Genomic DNA, 6,743 nt, shown 5'->3' with positions numbered 1-6,743 from the left:
CTCTATTTTTATTTAAAAATCTCACATCCCCCAGGGAGGTTTACAATATCATTCAGGATTATGTGAAGCTTCAACTACTGAAGAGCACTTAGAGCCATCAAAATGAACATCATAAAAAGTTCAGCGTTCTGGCGGGTTGTTGAAATGCCTTTCTAAATGTTTTCAAAACTTGGCTCGAGCCATTTGTTGCTGCTTTTTATAATGGTGTTTTTTTTTTTTCATTTTCCTTGCCCTCAGGATGTGGTTATTATTCTTTTGCTGAGGTGTTCCTTGGAATCCTTCTAGTTTCAGTGGCAGAAAAAAATTATCAAAGGCCTGTTATATTTCTAAACCGCTCCTGGTTAGAAAAACAGCCAACTATACGCATCAGTCAGGGTCCTATCAGGAAAAGGTGCACTTAAATGAATTTAATGGAAGCAGATTTAACGGTGGAACGATTTGCAGGGATAAGGGAACCAACAAGAGGGTGGTGGGCACTCAGAGGTGAGTCCAGCCAGGAGCCATTCTCACCCTAGGCCAGCGGTTCTCAACCTGTGGGTCTCAACCCCTTTGGGGGTCGAACGACCCTTTCACAGGGGTCTCCTAAGACCATCGGAAAACAAAAAGATATTTACATTATGATTCATAACAGTAGCAAAATTGCAGTTATAGAGTAGCAACGAAAATAATTTTATGGTTGGGGGTCAGCACAACATGAGGAACTGTATTAAGGGGTTGCGGCATTAGGAAGTTTGAGAACCGCTGCCCTAGGCCCTGAGGTGGATGGTGAGACCCGTGTTCCAGAGCCTGGAGAGAGCGGGGACCATGAAAGAGGAGCTGTTAAAGGGAAATGCATTTGTGGAGGTGAGTGGTACCTTTCCCCTGAAATCTTGGCAAGGCAGGGAGGGGAGAGGAATACATACTCAGACCTTTCTCTCCTTCTATCCTGTTTTCTGTCGGCGCCTCCCCACCAAACGCCATAGGTAAGAGTCTGGTTTTGATACAGTTCCCAGGGGTTGGCCTCCAAGGTGGCGAGCAGGACAGAGAAGGGTGGAGAATTGGATCTGGGAATGGTTGTTGGGCAAATGTAGAACTCATTAGAACTTTGGATTGAGTAAAAGTTTTGTGCGTGAACTCTGTTCCATTTGAGCTCCAACACCCCCTGCAATATTTTTTTTTTCCTTCTTGGTTTGCAGTTATTTGAATAGTCTCCATTGCTAGATATCTGATTTATAATTGACCTGACTTATAGTTTTGTAGTCATATCATCACATTTGGATTGCTCCTGGAAAATGATAAGGTTATACTTTAGGTAGCAATAAAGATGACAATGTACATTTAATATTCTAATATTTTTAGCATAATTGTGACAGCACAAAAACAAGTTTCTTCCTAAGTATGGAACAGAGAAAAATTCCAGGGTTGATTCCTCAAGCCACTATTATTCACAATTATAAGGGTGAGTTGGCAGTACATGCACTGCAAACAATGTAAATTTCACATGATCGCTTAAAAGTGTCACAGGCCCCTGCTACTGTGGAGCTGGAGAACTCATCCGGCATCTTCAGGAAAATATGATTACGATGGCCAGGTCCATCCTGCACACATATATTTTGAAAATCGTCAAGTTTGTATTTGACAAACTTGTCAAGTTTGTATTTGAGCTTAGGGCTGCTCAGTTTTATTTGAAAATAGAAGAGATGTTATTCTCTCTCTGCTCCCAGAATTTCCCTAGTGGGATTAATCCCCGACTGCCCACAGTGGGTTGAGTAAGCGCCCTTTATCGATTGCCTTCTTCCCTATCTCACTTCCTCACTCCCACTACTGGTGCTTCCATCGCCACCCAAATAAACTTCTTGTTCTTTAATCCTGGCCTCAAGGTCGGCTTCTGGAGGAATCCAAACCAACAAAGAGGTATGTTTGCATATCCTACCTGCATAAATCTGTAAAGGTCTATCTTCCACAACTTTATAACAAATTACTCTTTTATTAAGAGTTGAAAAAACTCCACAAACATCAACTTTATCATTTAGTGACCACCAACCAAATGCCAGGTTTTGGGCTAAGGTGCTTTTTTTCCATTTAATCCTCCCACCCACCATGATGTACCAATCATGTATTTTAGTAATATGATTTGTTTGGATGTTTTATCTAGTGTACAAAATTAAATAAATTTTCAAAAAGTTTTATCTACAAATTTACTTATTGCCAGATACCTGCTAGAACCATCAGGACAATGTTGACTAGAAGTGGTCAAAGCAGATACCCTTGCCTTATTCCCAAAGTTAGGCAAGTATCTTTATTTTTAAATCAAGATATATTATTTCTATCTTAACTGTGTTTCACATTGAAACATTGCACTACTACCTAACTGTGACAAATACTAAAGGTTTTTCATACAGTGTAAATAGGCTTAAATAATGAATTATTGATGACAGATTTTATTAATTTTAGGGTCATTTCCTTAGTGCCTATATCAAAGTCTGAGTTATATATAAAACAAATGAATGCATATTTAAAGGGTATAAGCAAAACTAATTATAAATTAAAATATATATGAATTATTGATTGGCTGATTACATAACAAATTTTAAGGCCAATTACTAGTTTTCTTGTGTTAGGCAGCCCTGGCTATATAATTTTCTAAAAAATCTCCAGGCGGCAATTTGTCCTTTAGTCCTATAATGCCCGGACCTGTCTATAAAAACAGTGTAAAAAAACTGATCATGTAAATTTATATAGTGAAAATGGTGAGATTTCACAAGAAAACATTAATAAAGCTCTTAAAATCCTTAAAGAGATGGTGTTGTGTAAATTTGAATGGGATTTTAGTTTATGATTATAATTCCCTTTGAGACTTCCAGAAATTAAGCCCACAAATAAATATAATCAAATAATAAAACATATTAGGCAAAATAATTTCCAGGGCATCTGTGTTACCCATGGAAACAGGAGGCAGTTGACATTACAAAGTAGGCAAGAGAATGGATACACACAGAAACACGTCTTCAGTGTTTTTTTCCCAAATATATTCTTCTTGACCTTAATTAAGAGACAAATGGTCCATAAAATTCTAATGTTATTATTTAAAACAGAGGATCCAAGTTGTTAAAACTTGTTTAAGTAAGGCCCTACTTCAAGAAAAATAAAGTACTTTTGAAAACATATATACATTTCATACGATGTATATTAAGCCTCAAATGTAGTACCTGGATCTTAAATTTAATGATAGTAAGGAATAGAGACTGTTAGACTTGAACTTAATGAAAATAACTAAGTTTTTAAAAAATTTCCCTGATATTCTGGCTAACCTGATATTCTAGTCAGGTAAATTATTTGATAAAATAAATGAAGCCTGAATGTTTTAATAATAAAGATACCAGACAAACTTTTAATTAAACATTTTTGTTTAACTTTTTGAAGAGATAAGTCCTTCTCATGGTTTCTATATCAAAAGTTTAAATAAGAATACAGTGAAAAGTCTTTCCTATGTCTTTTACCAACCTATTTCTTATACTTCAACTGTTAGTTTGCCCTAGTTTAATACATATACAAGCCAATACATTATTCTGTACCATTTTCCTGCTTTTTTTCATTTAACAAAAAAAAATCCTGGAGATATTAGAACATAAAGAAATTTGTCTTTTTTTTGTTAACAGCTACATAGCACATATTCATCTAGTGTCCTGTTGATGGATATTTAGGTTATTTCCAAATATTTGCTATTCTCGGCAACACAAGAAATACCTTATCATTTCTCATGTGTGGAAATACATCTGTGGGATAAATCTCTAGAAGTGAAACTGGAGGTTCACAGTTCAGCATTTGTAATTTTGATAGATACTGCCAAATTCCTGTTTTTCCTATAGCCTAGCCAAAGCAATGATGCCAGATATAATTTTATGCTTTTTCATTTAGAAATACACAATGAAAAGTGGGTTACCTATTAAAGAATTAGGAAGAAAAGAAGGACAATTTTATTCAGCAATTTACAGAGTACATTTTCACTCAAAAATACATTCGACAGACATTTATTGTGCACCTACTGCAGGCCAAGTGTTTTTAGGCACTTGGGAGATACGTAATCAAATATATACAGAAGGTGCCAAAAAATGTATACACATTTTAAGAAAGGAAAACTGTATTATACTCAATATATACTGATAACGAAAGATGAATACAAGTCACGTTTGACTTCTGCAATTATAAGAGGTGCTCAAAGTGGTTACCATCACCATCCAGATACTTCTGATTACGGCAAATTGCTGCTTGAGCAACATTGACCAATGTGTCCACTTGTATAAATTTTTCTGGCACCCCTGGTACACACACACACACACACACACACACACACACACACACACACACACCAAACTCAAATTTCTGCCTCTGTGGAGCTTCCATTTGAATTCTACATTCTGGAACTCTGTGCTGCTTCATAAGAAGCCCCTTAAATGTCAGTATCCTGAAAATGAACTGTTGAGATCCTGAGCACAGTCTCCAGACATATGCTACTTGCTGCTATTCAAAAACTAACTAGAATCAATGTTGCATATGATTTCACAGCTCCCCATCAGGTCCTCTTAAAACAATACACTTGAGTGAGAGCTCTTTTTATCTGACTCCATCTGCTATTGGTAGTGATCAGCATACTGTGGGCATTGTGGTATCATCTGAGATTAGGTTGTGAAATAGGAAGTAGAGTTACAGGCAGATCAGCAAGTACATGTAAACTGTTCAGTTCTCTCTTGCTGAAACCAAGGGTGCCCAGTTCAGGTTTGGGGAGTAGGAATAAGGTTATCAGCACATCCCATCAGGACAGAGAGTTTCCTTTTTGCAGTCTGTCCTTGTCTTGGTTCTAGTAAGAGGCCTATAAAAAATAGTTTCAGAAGCACATAGCAGCAATAGTCAGTATGCTGAGCAAGGGCATGGAAAAGGCAACATGTTACAAACTGAGGGAGGCATTAAAGACCATTGGTGTCAAGGAAAGGGTGGAGCAAGTGCAATGACAGAGATAGTATGGTCTCAAGCTTATTTGAAGTATCTTTCAAAAAGAAGAATATATTAAAACTTTAGGTCTCCCCACCCCCATTAGATTTAATTTTATAAGGTGGTAAACTACAGCTCTTCAAGTCTTGCCAATTTCCCACTGGGTTCTTTGCAGCCTTTAAAGACCAATTGAGAGTTCAGCTTGTGATATGGAAGCCAGACACAAAGGCATCTTTAAGTACGAGGTGAAGACTAGAAAAGAGCTAGTTCCAGAGAGTGGCTCTTGAATCCCACCTTGGTTTCCCCCTCATTATTAAAATTCCATCCCCGCACCATAATAGCCACAATCAAAAGTTGGTTACTGAATGAGTGATTTCTGAAGCCCTAATACTTCTTAGTTATGTTTTTGTCACTGAATTTTACACCTAGAAAAAGGAGCCTTTGAGTTCAGTCAACAAGCTCCTTTGACAGCTGAGGTCGAGAAGGGTGAAGTGACAAGGGTAGACACCAGGCCTCTTTCCAGATTCCCAGTTCAGAACTCCTTCTGCCATAGGATAAAAGAACCTTTAACGCCTCTGACTTCTGTATTCTGTGCTGCCATACTGCAAACGCTGCAAAATGGGATGACTTTGGGCAATGACACTGTGGCTCCCATGGGGCCTGTACACAGCAGGCCCCGTGGGCGGCTGAATGCTGAATGAGTGGTCATGCTGCTCTGAAGTCGCCTGACCATGGGGCAGCCGCTCCTGGGTCCCCAGGGTCCTCTTCAGCCCTGAGTGTGCTCTGGTGGCCCCGGCAAAAGGACAGCTCCGCATGGGCCGGCTAATGCACACAGTGCCTCCGGAGTTCCATTTCGTCCCTGGGGTAGCGTGTGGTACTTTTTCCGAGTCTCCCCGGGATTTCGGGGGCCCGTGAACGACTGACCTACGACCTGCTGCAACTCCCAGTAGGCCGGTGGGCGAAAACGCGAGGGCGCAGGACCCACCGCCCCGCTGTCTCTCCCTGGGCTCCATTCCAGCCACCCCAGCGCTCGGTCCGTTTCCGGTTCGCCCTTCCCTCGTTTTCCCCACGAGCACTTTCTCAGTGCTCCCCGCTTCATGTTTATAAAGTGCTGACGCCCAATTAGTCCGCAGTTCCCGCACCCGCCCGACCCTGGGCCGCTGCATCGGCCTCCCACGGCTTCGCCCTCTTACTCCCGGAACCCCAATTGCCGATTCACTTCTCGGCCGCTCGGGTCATCACGTGAGCCGCGCCCCGCCTCGCCATCAGTGATCCGAGCCACGCCCCCACACACTCACGTGACCCCTCCGCCCCCGCGCCGGCGCGCTCCGACGTGCCCTGGAACTTACCCTCCCGCGGAGACCAGCCTGCGGGAACCCGCCGGCCGCGGCCGCCGCCGTGTGAACGCCGTTCAGCTTCGTCTCGGCGTCCCGCAGCCCCCGTGCTGGCGAGGAGGGTGCTGCTTCCCGCGAGGCCTCCGAGCTTTCGGTAAGGTGGCTGGCGCGGGTCCCCGCGGGCGGAGGGCAGGTTAGTGGGGCGCTGCACAAAGGCGCTCCGAGCGGCGCCGGGGCTGTGCCCGCAGAGGGCGGCGGAGTTTGGGGGAGACGTGTGCGGGAGGCGCGTCGGCGCCGAGGTGCCTGTGAGGTCAGGCTGGGAGCGCAGCCGGAGGGATCGGGGCGCGGGGGAAAGGGGGGCTGTTGCTAGCCCAGGGGCTGACGTGGGCGAGATGGTTTTAAATGATTTGAAGTTGTGGCTCCTTTGCCCCCCGGGTTTCC

At 42.5% G+C, this 6,743-nt stretch overlaps 1 protein-coding gene across 6 annotated transcripts in view; it reads left to right on the top strand.

The window, feature by feature from the left end:
• The first annotated feature begins 6,287 nt into the window (after nucleotides 1–6,287).
• Nucleotides 6,288–6,743, top strand: part of ARHGAP12 (Rho GTPase activating protein 12) — a 121,569-nt gene continuing 121,113 nt past the window's right edge. For all 6 annotated transcript variants that reach the window (XM_019661638.1, XM_019661637.1, XM_019661635.1 and 3 more), the window contains exon 1: nucleotides 6,288–6,456. The gene's annotated coding sequence lies outside the window, so the exon portion shown is untranslated. The remainder of the gene's footprint in view (nucleotides 6,457–6,743) is intronic.

The sequence above is a fragment of the Hipposideros armiger genome, unplaced genomic scaffold (genome assembly GCF_001890085.2).
Source record: "Hipposideros armiger isolate ML-2016 unplaced genomic scaffold, ASM189008v1 scaffold_356, whole genome shotgun sequence".
Lineage (NCBI taxonomy): Eukaryota > Metazoa > Chordata > Mammalia > Chiroptera > Hipposideridae > Hipposideros > Hipposideros armiger.
The sequence above is the reverse complement of the archived record's forward strand: the minus strand, read 5'-3'. Positions and strand labels throughout refer to the sequence as shown.